The sequence below is a fragment of the Oenanthe melanoleuca genome, chromosome 3 (genome assembly GCF_029582105.1).
Source record: "Oenanthe melanoleuca isolate GR-GAL-2019-014 chromosome 3, OMel1.0, whole genome shotgun sequence".
Lineage (NCBI taxonomy): Eukaryota > Metazoa > Chordata > Aves > Passeriformes > Muscicapidae > Oenanthe > Oenanthe melanoleuca.
The window spans coordinates 44,172,097-44,196,668 of record NC_079336.1 but is presented as its reverse complement, the minus strand read 5'-3'; the positions used below and the strand labels follow the sequence as shown (position 1 = coordinate 44,196,668).

General features: G+C 43.9%; 1 protein-coding gene across 2 annotated transcripts in view; it reads left to right on the top strand.

The window, feature by feature from the left end:
- Window positions 1-290: 290 nt before the first annotated feature.
- Window positions 291-24,572, top strand: part of FYN (FYN proto-oncogene, Src family tyrosine kinase) — a 136,505-nt gene continuing 112,223 nt past the window's right edge. The window contains exon 1 of one of the 2 annotated variants that reach the window (XM_056488087.1): window positions 291-666. The gene's annotated coding sequence lies outside the window, so the exon portion shown is untranslated. The remainder of the gene's footprint in view (window positions 667-24,572) is intronic. The other variant, XM_056488088.1, reaches the window with a different exon arrangement.

Genomic DNA, 24,572 nt, shown 5'->3' with positions numbered 1-24,572 from the left:
TCTCCTTCCTTCTCCCTGCTCCTCGCCCCGGTTCCCTTCCGTTCCCTTGCCCGCCGGGGCCGCCCCGTCACGGCCGCGCCGGGCGCCCGGAGCCGCGGCCGCTGCCCGGGGGCGTCGGTGGGCGCTGCCCGCCCGCGGCCGCGCGCCCCGCCTCCCCGGCCGCCCGCCAATCAGAGCGGCGGCGGCTGCGGGCCTGGCCCCGCCATTGGCCGGCGGCGCTGTCAGTCAGGGCCGCCCCCGCGGAGGGCGAGGCGGGCGGGGGGGCTGGCGGCTCCGGGCGGGCGAGCGGGGCCGGGCGGCGGCGGCGCTGCGGTTGCGCCATCTGTCAGGAGCCCCGGTGGGAGGGAGCGCCCGAGCCACGCTCGCCCGGCGGAGGGAGCGGAGCGGAGCGGAGAGGAGGCGGCGGCAGCGGCGCGCACAGCCCGTGCGAGCTCACCCGTGCCCAGGCTGCGGCTGTGCCGCCGCACGGAGCCGCCGCCTCCGCGCCCGGCCGCGGCTCGGCGCAGCGCGTCTGCCCCGGGGAGAGGCAGCGGCGCCCGGAGCGGCGCCCCTCGCTGCGGGCGGGCGGGGGCAGCCGGCGGGGGAGCGGAGCGAGGAGGATGCGAGTGCGGCGGCGCCGCCCCGGCCCCGCGCTGAGCTGAGCCGAGCCGAGCCGAGCCGCCTCAGGTAACGGAGGGGCCGGAGCCCGCCCGGGGGAGCGGGGGCGGGGGATGCACGGATGGATGGATGGATGGATGGATGGATGGATGGATGCTGCGGCGGGGCTGTTTCCTTTGTGCGCCCGGGCGGTGATGGGGTGCGGGGGCTCCCGGCCAGGGGAGGCGGCCGCGCTGCTGCGGGTCTCCCCCGCACACGCACCCGCGGACCCGCGCCCGCCTCCCCCCCGGGAGCCACGGGCAGGGCCGGGGCAGCGCCGGTGACCGCCCGTGCGCCGCCCCTGCGAGCCCGCGGGTCGCCCGCGTCCGTGTCCCCCGCCCCCGCGGACCCCGGCCGGGCAGAGGGGAGGGGGCGCGGCACAGGGACGTATTTGTTGTCGCCGAACTGCGAAAAAGGGGAGCGGGGGGGGGAAATAAATAAAAAGACCTTCTCTCCCTCTGAAATAAATCGTATAGGATTTGCGCGTCTGTGACAAAGGCCTCTTTCAGGGAAGAAAGAAGGGACGCACAAAATGCCCAAGGGTGGTAGGATGTGAAAAGAGGCTTGTTTCTTGTCTCTCCCCTAGAGCCTCTCTGTTCCTTCCCAGACGAGGCCGCTGATCTGGTGCCAGTTCCTTCTCAGCCACATTTTAGATTAGGGAGAGATACCAAACGCCACACCATGGGTGCCAGCGTTTTGCTGCGTCTGCAGAGCCACAGTGTACGTGTCGCCCGACCTCCTTAATAATGCTGGGTTTGGCCTCTGCTTCCTCGGGATCTCGCCTGATTTCTGCGCTGCGTGGGTTCTGCGAGTGCGTGAGCTCCGGGAGAGGGCTGGCCAGGGAAGGGGGTCACTTTGTGGAAGCAGGACCATGATACCTTGGTCCGCTCAGCAGCGACGGGGAAGGCAGGGCTGAGTAGGGGCTGGAGGAGAAGGTTTGGGCTGAGTGGAAACCCTCTGCAGTTGCTCATCAGCCACTCTGATACGCTCTGATTCTTAAAATGCTAAACAACGAGTGACCAGGGCGGACCGGGCTTTTGAAATGCACGCACAGGGCTGGGAACGCCTCTGAGACCTTGTCATTTTCCTCCTCGTGTACAACCTCCTTAACTCCCACATCCTTCCTTCCACCATCCCTGCAGCTGTAACACTTTTCAGGATCTCCTTCCCACACCCCTTTTTTTTCTCTTTTTTTCTTTTTTTCTTTTTTTTCTTTTCTTTTTGTCTTGATGTCTTTTTAACAAGCGTTCTGGAAGCTGAGAACAGTTGCAGGTGAAGACGTGTTTGTTTATATGCTGGTGGAGGAAGTGTTTTCATTAGGGTTGACTCGTCTGGTCTCCCATGAGGAGGGACAGTAAGCTAAAGGGACACTGTCAAATTGAAATCCAGAGAATGTGCATGATGAATGGAGAGCTGTGTCCAATATTACACCCACCGTTGAGCTCCCTGCTGGAGATCTGTGGTTTTTATAAGCCTGTCTTCTGACTGTGTGGGTTGGTCATGCAGTGAAGGAGTAAAAACACACTTCAAACAAAGTTCTGTTAAGTGAACAAAGGAGTGCAGAAGAAAAATACCAGAGTGGGAAGGGAGGGAAGGCAACATCTCCAGCTTCTCAGTTACATCCATTGTAGCCACTGTTTGACCCAGTGGGAAACCGGAGGGGCTACGGTTCATTGTTACAGTTGCACATTTATTTAGTATCGGTAAAGTGGAAAGGTTGTTACCTTTCCTCCAGTGTTTCAGGAGTTTTCAGCACTGGTAGCATTTGATGGATGTCAGTAGGTCAGTATCTTTCCGCAATATAAAAGCAATTTTAAGAATGGTATCTCTCGTGAAAAAGACATTGGGCTCCTTCTTGAGCCCTTTTAACCTCATAAAGCTATAATTTTGATTAAAAAGAGAAAGAAAGATTGTCTAATTAATGCTTTGGAAATTTGTATTTTGTTGATAGTAGGCTGCAGAGCTGTTGAAATATTCAGATGCTTCTTAGAGGGTGCCTGTAAGCATCCTTCTTCTCCACCTCCAACAAGTTACTGCCTAGTCTGCATGGCTCATCTTTGGCAAAAGAAACGATTTTCAATATGAGGTTGTCTGATGGTAGGCCACTGGCTGTGGTGTTTTGTGGTTTATGCTTCAGGCATGTTGTTTCAGAAATTCTATGTTGCCTGCTGGTGAAAGACATAGTGGCATAAAATACCAGTTAAGTATAAAACTCTGAACAGCCTTCTCTGGAAATTATTTTGATGTTGAGTAAATACATGTCTTCAGTGAGGGACAAATTACTTTGGCATATGGGCATGGCAGTCAGTGTAAGCCAGAAATTAATCACATTGGATAAAGAAGTTGGTTATTAGTAATTTTAACAAGTGTCTTTAAAAGTTAGGACCCGGTGATAAATTTCTAATTCATGTAAAACAAACATTGCTGAAGAATTAGTTATTTTTGATGGACTGCAATAGATTCCACAATACCTTTATGTGAAGTATCTAAATGGTGTCATCTGAAATTCATGAGTAAGTCTGATACGATGAGGGCCTCTGTGACCACTGGCCCTGTGGCTTAGCTGAATTAAGCTGAATACTAATCTGGACATGGTATCATCTGCACTGATTTACAGTGTAATAAAATTGTGGCTGAGTGAAAACTGTCCAGCACATTTGTGATGATTTCACACTGTAATATGATACATTTACAATATCATATATTTATTTGTGTTAAGGAAAGTTTAGAGCTGTTGGCCATCTCATGCCAAATTGCTTCTATTTAATCAGCACCTTCACTTTTCTGTCTTGCTGCATTACTGTGCTTTTACTTCAGGAGGAAAAAGATTTGGAGGCATGTGTTTTCCCTTCGTCCTTCTCTCTGGGCTGGACATTAATATTTGATTCAAACTTGTTCTGTAAAGTTCTGCTTAATTCAGTTTGGGCACTACTTTGAATGTATAATAATGGTGTTTGTTTGTGTCATGGACAGTGCTTTGTAATTTGCTTTATGGGCAAGTCTGCTGCTGGCAGTGTGTATTGTCGAAGTGACCTTCCTTTCAGAGGTAGAAAACCAGGAACTCCTGGCCCTCTCCCACCCCTGCAGCTGCCACAGAAGTGTCTTCACAGGTTGTTTTGACCCATTACTCCAAAAACAGGACTTGAACCGACAAATCTAGTTCACCCGAGCAGTCTCATTGAAATCCAGCAATTAAGGATTCCTTTGGTGACAAAAGCCCTAGAGATCTGTATTGTGCAAGTCAGCCATTTACTGGAGGTGAAACCCACAAAAGGGTTTGTGTGCCTGGTGTGGAGCACCCCGAGTTGTGATCCCTGTAGATCTCACTCCCCAGAGCTGGGGATGGAGCTGCCTCCTGTGCTGGGCTGGATGCATTGTGCACCTCAGAGCTGTGTTCCCTGCCTCCTGTGCTGGGCTGGATGCATTGTGCACCTCAGAGCTGTGTTCCCTGCCTCCTGTGCTGGGCTGGATGCATTGTGCACCCCAGAGCTGTGTTCCCTGCCTCCTGTGCTGGGCTGGATGCATTGTGCACCCCAGAGCTGTGTTCCCTGCCTCCTGTGCTGGATGCATTGTGCACCCCAGAGCTGTGTTCCCTGCCTCCTGTGCTGTGCTGGATGCATTGTGCACCTCAGAGCTGTGTTCCCTGCCTCCTGTGCTGTGCTGGATGCATTGTGCACCTCAGAGCTGTGTTCCCTGCCTCCTGTGCTGTGCTGAATGCATTGTGCACCCCAGAGCTGTGTTCCCTGCCTCCTGTGCTGGGCTGGATGCATTGTGCACCTCAGAGCTGTGTTCCCTACCTCCTGTGCTGGGCTGGATGCATTGTGCACCCCAGAGCTGTATTCCCTGCCTCCTGTGCTGGGCTGGATGCATTGTGCACCCCGAGCTGTGTTCCCTGCCTCCTGTGCTGGGCTGAATGCATTGTGCACCTCAGAGCTGTGTTCCCTGCCTCCTGTGCTGGGCTGGATGCATTGTGCACCCCGAGCTGTGTTCCCTGCCTCCTGTGCTGGGCTGAATGCATTGTGCACCTCAGAGCTGTGTTCCCTGCCTCCTGTGCTGTGCTGGATGCATTGTGCACCTCAGAGCTGTGTTCCCTACCTCCTGTGCTGGGCTGGATGCATTGTGCACCCCAGAGCTGTATTCCCTGCCTCCTGTGCTGGGCTGGATGCATTGTGCACCCCGAGCTGTGTTCCCTGCCTCCTGTGCTGGGCTGAATGCATTGTGCACCTCAGAGCTGTGTTCCCTGCCTCCTGTGCTGGGCTGGATGCATTGTGCACCCCGAGCTGTGTTCCCTGCCTCCTGTGCTGGGCTGAATGCATTGTGCACCTCAGAGCTGTGTTCCCTGCCTCCTGTGCTGGGCTGGATGCATTGTGCACCCCAGAGCTGTGTTCCCTGCCTCCTGTGCTGAATGCATTGTGCACCTCAGAGCTGTGTTCCCTGCCTCCTGTGCTGTGCTGAATGCATTGTGCACCCCAGAGCTGTGTTCCCTGCCTCCTGTGCTGGATGCATTGTGCACCCCAGAGCTGTGTTCCCTGCCTCCTGTGCTGGATGCATTGTGCACCCCAGAGCTGTGTTCCCTGCCTCCTGTGCTGGGCTGGATGCATTGTGCACCTCAGAGCTGTGTTCCCTGCCTCCTGTGCTGGGCTGGATGCATTGTGCTTGCCTCCTGGGTGGCTCACTTAGTACCACGGTTGCTTAAGGTTAGCTATTAGAGTTGGTAAGGTAGTAGCTATTTATATCTATTTTTTAAAAAGAAAACACTCCAAAACCCCAAACAAGCTAACAAAAATACCAAAACAAAAACAACACAAAAAGACAACAACCAACTTTGCGTTTCAGTAGACTACAAACATGCAGGTGTAGAAGAATTGGGATTTCTAGCATTTGCATCCTGCCATGGGTTTCGCCCTCAGTGCCTGCTTGCAGACAGAGAAATGACAGGTGCAGATGAGACAGGAGAGGGTGAAGCTGTTTGGGCTCATGAGGAGTGTTGTGGAGCGAGCGCGAGAGCCCCGTTAGCGCCGTGCTCCAGGCAGCTCCCTTGTTCGCTCAGGCAGGGCTTTGGTTTCGGGCAGCCAGGCTGCCTCCCGGTGTGAGAGTGGTCCAGTTAAACCTGTCTGTGGGACGTGTCCTTGAGCCCTGAAACTAGGAACAGGCTGGCCTTACTGGGGTTACAGCCAAGGAGAATAGCACCACTGGCTGCAGGAAAACAATCACATTTTGTAGAGCTTTTTTTGAGCTTTGGTTCTCTTGGAACGGAAATGAAATTGAACAGTATCACTACTTTTACTGGGGGAGGTGAAAAATCATATTATTTCAAGTCAGTCAAAACATGATGCCTCATCTTGCTTCTGACTGTTTTAAATGGTAACTTGCTGTGAAAGCAAGGATTTCAACTCAAAATACTGCCACCTGTTTAGAGCAAAATAATGAACCTTTGACACCTCGACTTTTTACTGGAGTATAAAATCAGCAGCAGTTTTGTGGAGCTTTAAGGTGTGGATAGAACTAAATAATCTTGTGGAAAATGACTGTTGGATTTTTCCTGACCAGCTCTATTCCTTTTATGCCATGAATCTGAATTAATGTGTTTCATCTGAAAAAGCTATCAAAAAGATAGCCTGACAGTATCAACTGGTTTGAAGTAGATGGTCTGGGTTAAATCTTTTTTTCAACAGGGAAGAGGACAGCAAATTTTAAACTTGCCCTCCCTAAAATGCAGCTCCATTTTTTGTATCAGAGACATCCCGGTTGGAATGGATCTACTGATGTTGGTTGTGCTATAGGGAGAGGTTACCCCAAATTTTCCTGCCCAGCTTCTCCTGATGCAGAGAAGTCTTGTACCTCTGAAAGTTGCCCCTTCCACACTATGATTTTCTAAAGTATCTGTGAGTAATAAGTCCTTGTTGCTTAAGGCAGAAACCTAAATTTTTAGAGCAAGTTCATCGATGTTCATAATACTGAGATGTGGTTTAATGTGATGAACTCTACAGGGCAGCTGCAATGTGAGAATGTTTTGATGAGAACAGGGAAGGTGACCCTTCTGTGCTTATTTGTTTTACTCTATTTTGGTGGATTTTTTAGGAGGACACGATGACTGGAGGCCTTTTCTAGCCTAGGGAAATTCATTGTTCCATCCTGCTGTAGGTTCCCTGTGGCTACAGCCAGAGAGGCGGGATATCGAGACGCGGCTGTGAGTGATGTGTTCGGTGCATCAGAGTACAGAGTATCCCGGTCGGAGCTGCTCAGGGAGATACTCTTAATGGTATCGAACCCTGCGCTGTGAGCGCGGCTAGCCTGCCCTCCCCAAAACAAAGGCGCGCTGCCCAGCCAGCCCTGAACAAAAAGACTCGACCCCACACAGCTCACTTTGCTACCCAGCTCTTGGCGTGGCCTCTGGAACATCGTCTGCACATCCCCCAGGCTCCCTTGCAGCGGCTCTGGGAGCTCTGAAAGACAGATTAGCATCTAAAGCTTTGGCTGTGCAAGGGCGATTAAAACCTGAAATTGAGACCTCACATTTCAGAGAAAGTGTACCATCAATACTGAAGCTCCCAAAAATGCTTGGGAAATGCTGTTTTATTCACCAAAGTGCTCACAGCGGTGAATTTGGAAGGCGTTTTGGAGCTGAAAGTGATGGCAGTGGCACCAGGACGATGTATGGAGAAGGGGAGAGGCAGCTGGGGTGGGGGACATGGAACAGACCGAGGGAAGAGCTGGCTGAAGCAGGCAGAGGAGGCTGCCCTTGTGTGTGTGTGACTGAGGACATTTGCTTTAACAGAAAAGAAGTGTTTGGCACCACTTTAACATGAAAATAACTCTTGTTTTAGTGATTTTGGGAGGAGTAAGGAGGAAACCTCAAATGATTGGCTTGGCTTGCATGAAATATCTTCTGTGTTTAAAATTGTCCTTTTCCTCTTGGCTCCAGTTTTCCTCTGTTAACAGATTTGACCAAAATAGTTCTCAATCCTTTTTGGTATAGTCCAAGTTGGATATATTTTTGCCAGATAATCTCAATCATGGCACATCTAAGTTTGCTATATGAAGCTACACAGAGAAGTCAAACAGGCTGTGAGAATGAAGATTAATATGAAATGCCCATTCAGGTTTGTGCTTTTTTGAAGAAAAACTTTACCATTCCATGAGAGTTCTCTAATGATCTGTCTGGTGATTCCTAGCATCCTTTTTCTTTACAAGTTATTTTATTTTACTTGTTGGGGGTGGGGAGGAGGTGGGAGTGTTGGATTTTTTTGTTGTTTTGCAGGTTTTTAAGGAATAAACTTTAACATTCATTTGAAGGCTTTTTATTGTATTAATAAAGACCTTTCAACCTCCTTTGTTTTTGAACAACCTGTGTGTGAAAGAGCACTTTGCCTAACATTGATCTTTGACTTGCAGCTGTATCACTTAGAAAAAAAAGACAGCTCTGAAAGTTTTCCTGGCATGACTTTGGAATATCATGTATTTCCTATTTTGGATCCTGATAACAATGTACAGATAATTGTGTTGAGGGTTTTTTGTGTTTGTTTGTTTTTTTAGAACAAGTATATTTTCCATCTTTAAACCTGACCTTTAAACCACAGAATTGCTCTGGGGCTTATAGTTGAAGGTGATGTTCTTGCCCAGAATAATTGAGAAGAATTGTTGTTGGTTAGTTCTTAAGTTTCCCAAGCCAGAAGCCACCACAGTGGATGATGCAAGTGCTGGGCACTTTGTCCCATACCTGGTCATTTCTCAGGACTTGGCAGAGGAGACCAGCTCACAGCCCTGTCTGGAAGATGATGATGATTGTGTCCTCCAGCCTCCCTGTTTTCACCCCAGGGACAGGGGAGGAGAGCAGGTGTAAGCAAAAGGAACTCTCACACCCTTAAAAAAAAAGAATATTTTTCTGGGCTGTGTTTTTCTTTATGGGCAGCCCCTCATTAGCAGCTGTGATATGTTTTTTCCAAGAAAAAAAGAACATCTCTAAGACTGGGTATGAAAACCTCTGTTCTCTGAGTAGGCAATTAGACTGTTTCTTGTCTTAAACTACATGTAAATGCTCAGTGTTTTTCTTGGTGGTGAGAGTTTATTATGGTGAAGTTAATGACCTCTTGCATGTTTTTAGGACTTCCTATGAACAGGTCCTCTTGCATGCTGTCACTGTATGCTAATAAATTTTGAATTACAGAGAGGGAACCAGTATTCAGCAAAATTTTTGTCTAAAGACCAGCAAAAATTCCAGTTCTGTTGCCTATCTTCCTTCCTGAGAAGTAACTGAAAACGCCTAAATTTCCTTCTGGAGCTGATCTGTGAGATAGCCAACAGATTATGAAATTTTTGGATGTTATCACTCTGCAACATTTAAATTGGTGATTTCATCAAGAAACACTCTCAGTCCCATTTCCAAATTAATTGAAAATGTTTTACTGATTTCTCTCTCTTCAAGAAGGATTAAGACTATTTAAAACTAATCTTTTGAATAGCACACTATCTGAGGTTATTCATAACATTAATTTACAGTCTTTAGTTAAATATGCAAGCCTTTCTTTTCAAATATTACATTCTCCAGGATCTTTGAATGGTCAGTGATTTTTATATTCATAAGACCTCACACTTTGGACTTGTGAAGAGAAATAGCTCTTGGGTTTTTATTTTATTTTAATGTTTTTAATATCTCTTATATTTTATTCAGAAAGGTCGAGGCAAACCACCTTTAAAAGGAGAAAAAAAGTATTAAATGAAACCCATTGTATTAGCAGTATTCACTGTTGAAAAACTTTGTAAGCCCATCAGCCTACAAGTGGGATAAGATCAGTGTGCAGGAGCTGACAAGCTGAGGAGACAGATTTAACTCTCAGTATAGCAGGCTGTATGCTCTCAAAAGCCCACACATAGCATTGGCTTCAATTTCTTTTGAACACCTCTCTAGGAGTTCCTCTTTTGTAGGAAAAGTAGTGAACCCAAAAATTTGACTGGGAAGAGAGCTGCTAAATGTTGTGACCTTGTGGAAGAAACATCCCCTGCATTTGAAGGTCGGAAGTGACCTTTTGTGCACTGGAGGAGGTAGAGCACAAGCATTGACTGTCTTTCTTGCTTAGGGCAGCACTGCTGGCATGTCCAAAAACTGCAGAACTCCTTGTCCTAATGTTCAAGTGGGGCTGCCAAAAAGGAACAAATAGGGCTGCAGATAAAAGTGTGCAGGGAAGACTGTGTCCCTGTTCCTCCTCCTCAGTCATGGCAGGCAGGGTGGGGAGAGCATCGCTGTGCACTGCTTAATGACTTCACAACAATTTGCTGCTGGTCCTCTAAAAGGTTAAAAAAAATTATTTCATTTATAGATTTTTTTTTTTTTTAACCACTGACCATCAGTGTGATTCAGTGACTTCTTTAAGGGTGAGGTAACCTTGTCCCTGCTCTTTCTTACATTTTCAGCAAATCTTTATTCAAAATCATGAGGTTACATTGTTTGGGGTTGGGGGATTTTTGTTCCTCCCCATGCAGTAGAGTGAGTAGTTAGTTCTGCTTTATGGAGCTGAGTGTATAGACGTAGGTGTTAAACGAGTCAGCTTAATCTTGCTTTTGTGGTCAACTCCTCCATGATTTGTCATGTAAGTTTGTGTCATCCTTTAGAGCTAGTGTGGCACAGCAGGACTGTGCTGAGAACAGTCTGGGCTGCATGTGGACAGGACAGCATTTTATTTCCTTGGGTAGAGCAAGTCTGGAACCCAAGATACACCTGCACTGTGCCAAGGTGGGAGAGAAGCTCATGTGAGATCCAGGGGAACGCTGTGCTTGTGTGCCTGCCCTGCTCCCAGGATGTGTCCATGGTTGCTGTGAGTGTATCTGTGTGGCAGCGTGTGGTGGTGTAGAGCTGTACTTCACTTCTTGACACAAAAAAAAAAAGACAAGAGAGCAATGACCAGAAAGAGTGGATTAACTAGATTAATGTTTATTTCATAGCATCATACTATTTAAACTAGCTTTTAAAAAATTGTTACTAAACATAATATTTTTTACTGTTATTTGTTGTTATTTTCTCTTTTTTAACATTTTCTGCCCCACAATGTTCCATAGGAGCTACAGCTACCCACAAACTTTAAGATAATATAGTGCTATGATAGTATGCAATGTTTATTTTCAATCTGCCTTGTTTAAAGAAGGATGGATTCAAATTGTATCACCATAAGCATTGGAGAGTAATTCTTGATGAGTGAGGTCTTACCAAAGTAAACTAGTGCAGAGAGCTTGTGGTTCAAGTTTAATTTTGAAGTTTAAATAACTATCTGTGGATTTCTTAATGCCACTGGACTGTTGTTGACACTCTGTTCCAAAAGTGAAATATCACAGAAATATTAAGAAAATGCAAGTGGAAGCAACTGTGTAAGAGAAATGAAATCTGTTTGCTGATAATGTGGGCACCCCAAACTGCTATAAAACTTCTTCCATAATCAGCAGCATGTTGCTACTGTGAGGTGTAATTTCTGAGAAAATACCTTGAAAATGGCAGTCAAACCACATCATGTAGATTTACTTCACGATTGTTGGCATGGGAACTTGCTAAACCTTTTTTAAATTATGACAAGTATGTAGCTTTGAACTCTTTCACATCATACTTTAAGAATGTGGTGGGGGACAATGGGGAGAAACTCCTAATATTGTTTAAAGGAATGATAACCTATGAGGCTTTTACCCAATCATATTGTAAAAATTTATTTTCTGTAACTGATCTGTCTCTAGAGCTTACAGATTTTTTTCTAGAAGTACTTTTTTATTAGTTTTCCTATTAAACTACTTTTTAATAGTTCTTCTAACATCTCTGAGGTAAACTGTAGGTTTGAAGGAAATAATCTCCCTGAACAGAATAGGGATAACTTCAAAGCTGGGGCCTCATCCAGGCAGGTTTTGAGGGTCTCCCAGGCCAGACTGAACAAGCCCAGCTCTCAGCTCTCAGTCTCACCTTCATATGCCAAGTGCTGCAGCAGCTCTGTGGACATCCACTGGACTCTCTCCAGTACGTCAGTCTTTCTTTTCCCAGGACTCCCAAACCAGACCGAGTACTCCAGATGTGGTCTCACAAATGCTGCATAGAGAGGAGTAATTACTTTGCTACACCTGTCAGCTAATTAAATCGCTTATTTGGTGCCAGATCTCCAGTTGCTGCCAGTTATCTTAATTTGCCTCAAGCTGGAGCTGGTGAAAACTCTTCCTTGCAGGCAAGTACTTGTAGGCTCTGTCACCTCAAAAAGAGCTGGAGCAGTGATGGTCCTTTGCTTAAGTTACACAAAGAAACTGACCAATCCAGTGTTTGTGTACAGAAAACTGGAAAAGTTTTCAATTTCCCTCTAGTGAATTTTTTTGCACCAGTCCTTCACGCTTCATACTGCAATATAACCTGAAGCAGTAAGACTGCATCATGTTTTGGTAAAACAGTGAAGGAAATGCATGGTAAACAACATATGCAAAGAGATGCATTGTGTGTATTCTGTTTGTTTTCCTGGCAATACTTTGTCTATCAGCTAAGTTACCCGCTCTAAAGTTAATGTTTGGCAGCAAATATGAGGATTGAAATAAGAGTTGTGCCATCCATGTGAGCCTCACAGGAGCTCTGGGACAAAAACTTGTGCTTAAAATTTTATACTGAGAAGGTGTTTTCTTCTGCACTAGATTTCTGAGGCTCTGTCATTGTGAGTGGGCTGTTACAGGTGACTGACGTACTATGTGTGATTTGCTGTAATTTGTGTTTTTCAAGGTCTAATCTTCCTACACTCTTTGATTGTTTTTTTCCAAACACACACAAAATGAAAATTTCATGATTAGTGGTTTAAGTACTGAAATTAATATTTGCCTGAAAAGACACAGAACTACTGGAGTACAAGATAAACCCCCAACCACCAGCAAACCTGTGCATGTGTGACTTATCCTGCAGTTGTTGCTGCTTCTAAGAGTGTGTTGGTCCCACCACCCAGCTCAGAGGTCCAACCTGGGAGATAGCTGAAGGTGTAGATTTTATACCTGCATGTACCTGCTTTAATGAGTGATATGTTAATGTTTAGTTTAGGAATTCTGGCTCACAAGTAGCTTTGGCAAGGTAAGTGTCTGAGATGCTGGGTGCATGCTGATGCTGCCTGACTGGTGGTCAGGGAGATGGCTGAGCTGAGCACTTGCTGTGCCTGGAGGAGCTCCTGGGTATCTATTCCATCAAAGAAAAAGGAAGCCTAAATAGCCCACTGGTGTAAAAGGAAGTGGTTGAGAGGTTTGAGCTGGGGAAGGTTGCCAAGGGAGGGGAAATGTCAAGCTGCTCTTTTTATTTTTTTTTCTTTCTTTTTTTTTCATTTAACCTTTAATATTTATTCCCACCAGAGAAGTTCCTCTCTTCCTACTCTGGCTGTTGATACCACTGTTTTCCTTCTCTGATTTTTCTTTGGGTGTTTGTTCTAGCTCTGTGGCACTGGCTGTGGCTGCCAGGAGCTCTTTTAGTGGTCCCTCTTTCATCTGTCCTGTTCCAATAACCCTGCTTACAGCAATCCTGTCTTCATGTTTGCTTACCTTGGTCTTCCTCACTGCTCACCTTCCTTGCCTTGCCTGCAAATCCTCTCATCTCCCAGCACAAATGAGCTCTTTATCCTTGAGCTAATGGGTGTTCACAATGCTCTGATCACAATGTTGCAGAACTGCTTATATTCACGGTGATTAAAAATAAAAAGACGGATTACTTTTTTGCCCAGGCCCAGAAAATGAGTTGTAGTTTTTTACTCAGTACAGTTACCACTGTTTGCAGCCCAAAGTAAGCAAGAAGCCCCTCCTGGTATGGAAGTCACCTTTGGGTTACACAGCTCATTCAGGTTGCAGAGGCTTTGTTACATAGCAGAAGGACTTTGTGCAATAGATATTTCAGAGTGGAGGCTTACTACTAATCTGATCACTGGTTTGTGTGACAAATGGGGAGTTTTGCCTGTTCCCAGTAATTAATGGGCACACACACACCCCCTGACCCCTCAGGGACCCAGACTTTCCCCAGGTACTATTGGTGGTTCTGGTGAACAGCTCTCACTGTGGCTGCTTGTGAGGTTCACCAGCTCAGGAGGGTGCATGCTTTCATTTATTTGCTTTTATTTAATCAGAAACTGGGGTCACTTGGTCCAGTATTTAAGCTCTCATGGGGGAGAGAGTGAGAGTTGAAAGCATTCAGAAATTTTGTTTCAGTTTTGATTTAAGTAATGTGAACAGCTCACAAGCTTTCTGGTGTTTGGTTGCAGCTTGAGTAAAATAGTTCCAATGGGAAGATGAGGTGGGTGTGTTTCAACTCACATTTAATATTTGCTTAAATGGGCTGTGCAAGATTAAACTTAGGTTATTGCCAACAAGATAGAGAAGTCAAAAAAACTCCTTTTCCAAAGAGTGTGATGTGTATTATGTTGGTAGAAACTTTGGGGCATGAGGCAACAAACAGCACTGAGTGCAGGAGATCAGTACCTGCTCCAGACAATGCCAGCACCTTTAGTCTTCTGCATCCTGACCCTGAGTAAAATTTGGGTGATGGCAAGACTGGAAGTCAGTGTTACCAGTCTCAAATATTTAAATACTTGAGTGGTTTTGGAGGAGAGGAAGAAGGAGTGGGAGTTTAGAGCCAGAGATACTACATGTTCATTTGGCCACTGGGATCCAAGATAGTGTGGTGGCTGCTGCTGATCTCAAAGGTGACTATTTTTTTCTTATGGAATAAATGTGTGTGTGCTTGTCAACACCTTCTAATTAAATCTAACACATTCAAATTGTGTTGGAGGTCGGCTCCACCAGTGTGACTCAGGTATTTTTAATATATATAATTTTATTGCTGTGTCTGGAAGACTAGTTGGTAGAGTTGATTTGTGGCTGATCTATGCTGTTTTGAAATTGCTGATGCATAAACGGGCGTAGTAGAGGCTGATCCTAAAAATATTCTCAATTTTCTTATGTTAATGTTGGCAGATGTTTCTAAGCAATACACTGACTTCTTTGTATATTTTTTTTTATCTCTCTGAAAAAAAATTAAATAAGGGAAGTCCTCTATGAAAGGAGTGGTAGGAGCTGGATCTTTGCTCAGTATGAGGTATTTGACACTATTTTCTCTTCCCTGTTTAGCAATAGTTAAAGCATTATCGGTGCTGTCTAACCAGACAAGCCCACTGACTCCCCATGCTCTCACCCCTTCCACCCTGGCCAAATCTCAAACCTTCCTGAAGACAGATGCCCTCCAGGATAACTGACCTTGGCTGTTCAGGCACACTGGCTGCCTCTGTGCAATATGTGTATGAACCAAAAATGTCAGAAATGGTCCTTTCATGTTAGAGATGTGAGTCAGATTTTTTTTCTCATCTTCTTGTGACTTTATTCTCTGACAAGCGTGTGGTGCTTACCACTCGAAAAGTGGTGCCTTGGGGTTTGACCCAGAGCACATCACATATTGACTGCTGCTTTAAGGTGGCTTCTTATTCCCTCTGGTTCTTTGGTGTAGGAATTTCCAATGTCATTTTGTCAAGAAATACTTCTTAGGAACTTAAAAGAGCAATTGCCACATATGCTAAAGAGACAACGTAAGGCATACAATGTATTAAAACAAAAGGATAGGGAGGATCTCAAGTAACTCTACATCTGAATCATAATTTTGCAGATTCCCTTTGCTGATGTTCTTAAATCTGAGTGTGTGCCACATGCTTGGACTAGAGGTGTAATACATGTATACATTGCCTGTATATATAGCTAACTGGTTTTGAACACATTTCCTTTGGGTTTTTACAGGAGAACATATTGAAGAAGACATTCCACCCTTTTTTGACTCAAAGGGAGAGAAACCTGGATGATGATTTTTATTAATTAGCAGCAGCCAAGCCCTGAAAAAAAGCAGCATAAGCCTACTTGGCAGTAGTTTTGTTGTGTTTTCAGGGCATTTTTTTCTTTACCTGATGTTCACAAGAAACTGCTAACCTAATTTTGGTATTCCTATGAGAGCTCATTTTAAGAATTCTGGCAACTTATCACAAATAAATTTTAAGTTCCTTGTTGGCACCTGTGGTTCAGGTTCTTTTGTTTCAGTTTTTAATACCAGTTCTTTTTGTTTTTCTTTTTTTTCTTTCTTTTTTTTTTTTTTTTTTTTTTTTGGCCAGTGTACAAATTTGCATTCTTTGGGAGAATTATTTATCAAGCAAACTAAGAATAATATGAGATATGAGAAATTCTTTGGGTTTACATGATAAATATTTGAAGATCTATGCCACTTTTATGGCTTTCTGAAATTGTACTTTCAATCTCCTGTCCCTATAGTGTGAGGGACCACACAGTACAGTTGTCCATGTATTGCAAAATTTTAAAAGTGTTAAAAGTGAGATTTTTAATATGAAAAAGAAATAAATGTTAGAAGCAGGGATTTTTGTATATTTTGTTTCTTGTAGGCATAAGCCTTAAGCACTTTGTTCCCTTGTCCCTCAAACTTTGAGTCTTTTCATGTCTCAGAGATCTCAAGATTTTTTATTATTATTATTTCAATGCGGAATCTTTATCATAGACTTACTTATCAGGCTTTTACAGAGCAAAAGCAACCCAAGCCACTTGAACTCACAGTGCTCAATGGAAAGCCTGATAGCCAGTTTGCCTTCTAGGCATACCCAGCAATCTCCCAGGCTGGCTCTACCAGCCATCATGGCATTTGGTGACATGACTTGGCTGCATCTGCATCTCAGTAATGTTCCTCCTCAAGTTAGTTGGAAAAATGGTTGACTGGTGTGTAACCAGAAATAATGCCTTACTCTATTTAAATTAACATGGGCAGTACCCAGAATGTGTAATTTCCAGTCTCTTCCTCCTAGGAGTAGGGATTATAATGTCCCAAAAAAGATGTTTCATTTGTATCCCTTTCATTCTCCAGAAGTTCAGGAAATGTTTGATTGATCTCTTTAAGGTCTTGCTGGTTCCATTTCAGAAACAGTTATGGAGACTACTTGGCATAAGAAAATTTTGGGGATGAATTGAGCAGAAAGGGGAGCAGACAAAACTTTTTGTTCTGTTTGCAGGCTGAGGTTTCTATGTCTTTGCTTTAGTCTAGAAGTTTTGGCTCAGGCCAGCCCTTTCCTCTGGGAGTATCATGCTCTGACATTTCATATTCATTCTGCATTTTCAACAGCAACAAAGGTACCAGTCAGCATGCTGCTTTTTTTTCTTTACTTCCTCTGCTTTTACTGGAATTGAGACAAATTCATCCTCTAGAGAAAAAGAAAGAAGGAGAGAGGGGAGAGGAAGAAATATATTGCTGCAATATTGGGTGCTGAGAAACTTGGTGTTACTTGAGACTTCCTGTTAAGAATTGAATGGTTTGTCAGCTTGTTAACCATCTCATGCTTTTTGTGAGTAAGCATCCTGCATTAGTTCTCATTGGATAGAACTGGAGAAATTGTGCTGCCTTGGCTTAAACTGATACTGTCTTTTATTAAACTGATACAGTGAAAAGGATTTATCTGTGAGCTCTAATAGATTTATTCAAGGTTGGGCAGAGTTTGGGGTGAGTTTTGCTTGGTTTAGCTTTGGTTTGGCTTTTTATGTATTCTTCCTCTGGGGCTTTGCCTCCTGCCAGATGCTGCTGTCTCAAAGGCACGATGAGGTCTGAGTTGGACACTTATTAGTTACTCTGGATTACATGGCTTTTGTTGGGTTTACCCTCCTGCAGGCTGCTCACACCTAGGCAGCTTGCTTGGGCTGAGGTGTTGGCCTTGCTCCTGGTGAAAAGGGTAAAGGGGGGTATAGGTGTCTGTCCATCTGTCCACACTGCTGTCAGCAGAGCACCTGGGCTGGCAGGTTAGTGCAAAGGCATCCTGCAGTTGTAGGCTGGCTGAGCTGCAGACACTTAGTGTGGATCCTTACTACAGAGCCAATGGCACCCTGAACCTCCAGAAGCTTTAACAGGCTACTCACATCCAGGAGAATGCCTTCTTTTTTATCCCAGTGATCTTCCCTAAATTGCTATGCAGATGTGTCTAGAAGAACACATAGTAATTTGTTTTTATGATCTTCTCTGTGTTATATATTTGAGGGGTCTGCTAATCAATGTCCAGAACAGATAATTTCCCAGCTATTTCAGAGTTAGAAGCTTGCAGTTGCAATAGCTCTGTTGCCTCTTGAAAGGGAATTTCTATGGTCCTCATAGAGGAGAGTGGAGTGTTTGGACATGTGTGGCTCCTAAGGTATTACCAGCACTTCTATGCCAATAACCTGCTGTTTCTCTAAGGGAAATTGTTTTCTTAAGAACAGAAGAATAGCCTTGAGTTGCCAGCTCAGTTGCAAATAATTGCCCAGAGCTTTCCAGCTGCTGTTAGAGCATGTACATCAGCAATGTTCAGTAATGGGTGCTAAGTGGGAGGGGTGCCCACCCATAATCTCTGCCAAGTACCTCTCAGGCTTTTTGCAATGTCTGTACCCAGAACTGACGTGACATGTATGTATTTACATCAGCATTGACTCAGGCTGCATCTCAAACCACAAAGCACACAGGCATGTTGAAATAAGGGCAGGCAGATGCCAGCTGAGGTTTTGTGAATCTTGCTTTTCTGAGAACAGCTTCCAAGAGCGACACAAAACTGTGCATGGTCGAAATTTAGGATATGCAGGGGTCTTAAAACATTCCAGTCCTAATGGCACAAGTTAGGATACAGTGAATGCAGGTCAGTACTGATTTCTAGGGAGTTCAAGGGAAGAGCATCTCCAACTGCTCTCTCCACCCTTTGGTATCTGGAGAGTTTTTAATATCTATCTGTCATCAGTATTTGCACAAAGCATCTCTGTTATCTTCAGTGTACTCGAAGAAACAGTGGACCAAAAGGGAGCAGGTCTGTTCCTGCCTGCATTTCTTGTGCAAGTAAAATGCACTGTTACTTTGTAAAAGCCACCTTCATCTTTCAAGTCCCTCATGTGCTCCTTTCCCATTCTCTCTCCTTTTTAATAGTTCTGACCAATTCCTCTAGCCCTTTCTGCATGTTTTCCAGCAGAGAAAAGACTTTAAAGCAAGTTGAGCAAGAAGTTATGGATTGCAGAGTCTGCTTTGTGTAATCTGGAGGTAATTGAACTGAAGATTTGAGGGCTTGGACTCTTCCTTCTGCAGGTAGCAACAACTCATGAAACCTGTTGATAAATGAAGTGATGTGTACCCCTTGTCCTCCCCACTGATTGTGGTTAACTCAGCAGTAAAAACAACATAAAGTTTCCCATTACTCCCTGAACTTAAAAAGGAGAGACTGTGCATCAGCCTGCTGATTAATCACACACACTCGTGATGAGAACTTCCCAAGGGATGGGAAACATTTGCTTTTAACAATCCTAAAATAGTTTCATTTCAAAGAACGTTTCCTTGATTATTTTTTTTTTTTTCCTGATGTCAAGGATGCTCAAGTGCTTGCAGTATCAGTGTTTGTGTGTTACAGTTTGGGTTTTAGTTGCCTGATGTGATGCTGGGCTTTTCAGCTGAGAAGATCCCTGTTTCCTTTAGTGGCCCATGGAGCAGTAGCAGGAGAGATTGTCTCCTGCTGAATCACAGCTTCACCTGTTGCAGGAGCTGGGAGGTGCCACGTGAAAGTGGTGGGGAAGTTTGTAGGAAGGAAAAGGCAAGAACCTGCTAGGCACCTGTGAAAGAGGCTCCACTTAAGCACACTTTGTTAACAGAAGTGACTTATTTTGTTGTGTAGCAACATAATAAACACTGGGGTGACTGGAGAAGTGTCAAGTTAGTGCAAATGCAAAGGAAGTCAATGGATTCATTGCTGTATGGATGTAGTGAATAATCAGGCCTTGGTTCTCTCAAACTGGGCACCTAAATAAAGAACTTTGGAGTTCATCTTGTCTTTGTCATCAAGTACCAGTAACCCTCCTGGTGTCTTAGGATGCTATTAAAAATGCATGCTTTGTGAGGGAGAACTCGTGCTGAGCAGTGCAGGGACCCATAAGTGAGCTGGTTGTGTTTCTGGAGCAAGCTGAAAAGATCATTCTGTAGAATGACAGTGAATGTCAAAAGGAAAAAAAAAAAAGTATTAAACTGCCCACATTGAATAAGCACCAGCCATTTTAGGCACTGAAGGGGAGACTCAGCTCTTATGGGAAGCTTTCTGTGTGATCATGTAATTAAGAGCTTCATCACAGTGAAGTCATGGGCACACTGGGGAAGGGCAGGGTGGCACAACCAGAAAAAGCTCTGGGAAGTCTGGGATTTGGGTGCACAATTCATACATAACCTTAATATTTTTGTCATGAAAACGTGTGTAATTGGTCTTTGCATACGAATCTGCAGAGAGATGGGGCAGGGTGAAAGCTGAGGCTTTCTGCTCTCAGGTATGAAGCAGCACACTCCTTAACCAGAGAGCTCTCACTACGAGCTGGTGTTGCAAGCCAGCACATGTGAGCCACACTAAATTGCTGTTGGCTGCAGTGCTTGTGGCAAAGATGACAAAGCAGCCTTTGTGCAGGTGGGAACGCAGTGAGGCACAATGCAGGATGGAAACTTGGTGCTGTTGGGACAGTAGGTGTTCCCAGCTCCTCCTCTCCCCCTTCCTGAGCGTGGGAGCCTGTTGTACACATGTGTGGGGAATGCTCTGAGCCACAGGCTGGCTTTCTGAGCACCCCACTGGCTTGGGGACACTGTGGTTTATAGTGCAAGGAAGCCTGGAAGAGCTTACAAATGGGACTTCTGTGGTTCTAATTTCCTGGCTTTAGTTTGGAGTACCCAGAGTGGTTTTGTTTCTCTTTGGTTTTGTTTTTGTTTTTTTTTTTATTTGGTTGGAGGTTTTTTGACACTAATATTTAGGAGTTCAGCCTGTACCATGCTAAGAGCTCTTCAGTCAAAGAATGTGAAGCAGCTCTTTAATGCATATGTATGAAATCTTACTGTCCTTTCCAGGTAACACAGAGCAGAGTCAGAACATAAACAAGCGATCCCGTGCCTGTCAGCACTGTTACTCTGTTTTATTTTAAACCTAATTATACTTGAAAGGTGTAGGGGAAATTGAGAACTTGACTTTTGACACTTATCAACACAATCTTAATTAACCATCAGCACCTTTTTTCGTGCATTTCTACAGAGAGCTCAGTCCTATGATCTCACTTTCCTCATCTCATTTGACAGTTGTTAATACTCCCTAGTTAATTTCTCTTAACTTAAAACATAGTTCATCTTCTGTTTAAAAATAAGAGGTAAAAAACTCCTGAAAGCTGTTTGGGCTCCTTGCATGTCAAAGGACAAACTCATCAAGCTGTCCTTTTCTGACACTCAGCAAGAGACTTCAAGGATGTGTATAAATCTCTCCACTGTGGCAGTCGATAGATGCCACTGTGTCTATCTATAGTGATAGGATATTGTGAAATGCACTTGTGCTGGTGAGTGAGATTATAGGATGAACAGAAGACATTCAAGGATGAAACCACCTACAAATTTTATTTGCTAAATGAGGTGTTTGTTTGTAAATGAGCCCTTTGTTAAATGTGAACTAAAATTTCTTGTTGTTTTTACTGACAGTGGAAGTAGAAGGCATTAAAACAGTCATTGAACAGCTGGCATGTGTCAATCAGAAAAAAAATAGAATAGAATGAAAAGGTTATGTTCTTTGTGTTTTTCAAAAATTTCTAGTTTTCAGTGTTATAATGACTTTTACCTTGAACATGACAGGTTTGAAAAACTGTCAGAAATATTGAAAGTTGGGGTTTTCTGCTTTTTTTATTTTTTCCATTTTTCAGGGGGGTTTTGTTGTTTGTTTTGTTACTGCTACCTTGGTTTTTACAAGGAGAAGGAAGAGGATTGTTAGAGGAGGTCAGGGGTGAGGAGATCTTTTTTGGCAATTGACTTTTAATTGAAGTAAAGTTATTTTTAAAGCTACAAAATAGCATTTGAGTCATATAATCCCTGGTGTGCTTGTATAAGCTACTTACGAGTTATAACAAAAAAGAAAATCCTGAAAAGCCCATGTGGTCAGTAGTATTTGGACACTTGATGAAACACTTTAAGGAGTCTAAAGAAAAGATAAAAATGCAATCATATCCTCTGCCCATTAACACTATTGTAAAGTAAAAGCTGGTTCAATGCCCACAGTGCATGTCCCCAACACAATGTTGATGACATTTTGAGAGAACTGGGTAAATATTTATACTGTGCTCTGAGAAAAGGTTACCTGAAAGCCTTTTGATGGAACTTGGATTTGCAATTTCAGTTTTGTCTCTTTAAACACAAAAAACTCCAACCCCAGGTCAGTTGTGTCTCTGAGAGGTTTTCTTCCTTGGTCTTAATGGAGAAGATCATAAGTTTTACATATATATATATATGAGTTGTTGCTTCTAGACTTAAATATATGAATATTTATTTAAGAGTATGTTCATATTCTTCAACATACTAATAGTAAGAGATTTTACAAAATGTGATGCTGCTTGTGGTTGTAACTTTAAGAAAAATCCAATTGTGTTTAATGACACAACTTGCCAGAGTGTGCACTTACTGAACTGAAAGGGACACATCCTGTGACTGGTTTCCTGTGAACCCCAGAGGGCAGAAGTCTTTTCCACTGTCATTTTGTCTGTTAGAGTAAAATAGAGATTATCTGCTGTCTGCCATTTCCTCTACTCCCTCCATCTCTTATTTCTTTCTGGGGAGAGGGGGAAATACATTTTCTGTCTTGTGCAGATGTTAGCACTGCAGGGAGCCTCTCTCTTTCCAGCTTCAGGAAGCATTTCCCAAATGGACTGTACAGTCTTTTGTCTTTTGTTTCTTTCTGTTTGATTTTGTTTAAGATCGTTAGTGTTTTGTGCTGACAAATTTTACTACACACCAGTACTGTGTGTTTGTGGAAGAATAATCATGTTGTGATTCATTTTGGACGCACTCATGTTAAAACAGCATATGAAGGAAAAATTATTCAATGAAAAAAATTCTGAAATACAGCTCTAGTGCATTTGCCACAGAGTCTGGGAAAGGTGCTGTTAAGCAAGTTTACAGTAGTACATATTGTACTGCTGTGTGACCAAAGCATTTGTGTCACAAAAACTCTGTGAAAAGGTGCTAGATGTCCATGGTATCGAGGGTTTCACTTCTCCAAGAACTGCAATTTTCTACCATCTATTCATTAAGACTGCTTTCATTCTACCCATGGAGTGGGATGAAAACAGACTTCAAATCTTCTGGTCTCGCTACAATGAAAATCTTGCTTGCAAAACTCCCCTGAAGCCTATAAGAAGAAAACACCATGTCCATATGATTTTCAAACACTTTTAAGAACCAGAAAAACTTTTAAAAGGGATTTTAATTTACCCCTAAGTGTTTTTCCTTGCCCTCTCCCCCACCAGTCCAGTGGTCTGCAATACCAATGTACTGTTTCCACTCACAGGCAGAGCTGCAGCCTAGGCTGGTTGAAGAGGTCAGGGAATGAAACAGTGAAAACCACATTGATTTACTTTGTGTTCAGGAAAAAACTGGTGTCAGTGGAACATGCAGGAGAGACACTGCTTGTGCTGTTTAGAAGAAAAAGTAGCATCTGTCTGCAAAGTGAGGGAACTTTGTGCTGGTCACAAGTACGAAATAACCAGCAAGTTCTAGTTCCACTTTATTCTTTTGATGCTTACTTGCAATCAAATTGCATTTCAGTAGTATCTCTCCTGATCTTTAGAGCTCATGGAAAGCTCAAGTAGTAAATGAAAACCTTCATGCTTCTTAATAAAGTGCACAATAAAGAGATTGTGAGCCTCCTGTGAACCTGCTGAAGTCAGGAAATCAGTAGAGAAAGAAGGTGCTGTTTCTTGCAAACAAAATGAAGTTTAAATGAATTGACGTTATAACCTTTGCAAGGAGCAAAGAAATGAAGATCCACTGACAAAAACTTACTAGAAATGGTGTGTTTGCAATATTCACAATATTTCCTTTTCTGTGCTGGTTTCCTCCCCTCCTCAGTGGAGGCTGTTTATTTATATGGAAATAAAAGCTGTTTCTCTATTTGAGGTGGACCAATGTTGTCTGCCAGCGCACAGCTGCAGCCAGCCCTTTCTTTTTGTTTGTTTGGGTTTTTTGGTTGGTTGGTTTTTTTCTTTTTTGAAAGAATCAACACTAATGGAGTGCTTCTATTCCAAGGTAAAGGAGAAAGAGCAGCAGGGTCCAGGTGGGGCTGGCTTTTTTGTTTGGGTATTTTTTGATCCTCCAGTGTGTGTTAGAGGGGGCAGAGCTGCCCAGAAGGGCTCTGAGGCAGAGCATGCAGGCAGCAGATCTCAAACAAGCCTGGGAGCTGGAGCAGGCTTCTGTCAGAACGTGGGTGAGGTGAGAAAGAGAATTCAGGTGGAGTTTTGTTGGTCTTTTGGTTTTTGAGGTTTTTTTTAATAAAGGCTGAGGAAAGGTTCAAGGGTAGAGGTAGTGCATGTAGAAAATACAGCCAGGACAGGAGAGCATCTACAAAAGGCAGAAACAGTAAAGCTAAAACAAATGACATAGCCATGAAATGAGCAAAAACCCACACTCCTGTATAATTAATAAGAGTGGGTTGAATCCAAGAAGTCAAATGAAGTTTTTTTTAAAAAAGCTGGAAGTGCTTTATATTCATTGACCAGAAAGATTGTGTTATTATAAAATGTAGGCATATGCATTTTGGTATTTCAGAAAGTGCTTTTGCTTAGAATGTAGCAGGCTGGAACTTTTTTTTTATTAACTTGGGTTATTATGCCACTAAAGACTGGCATAATGGTTTTTGCAATGTCCCAGTCTAAGCATAAGGCTGGTGAGACAGAGGTAAAGATGCTGAAGTATAGAAATGCTGAGTCAAGATGAGGGCAGAGCAGCTCAGAACAGCAGGCATGGAGGGGGCTGCAGACAAAAGGAGGATACGAGGCCTTGGAGAGGGATTGAACTGGGGAGAGGGAAGCAAGAGGCAGGTTAATGTCTTTTTTAATTCATGAAAGTGTTTGGTAGTTTATTTCTACAC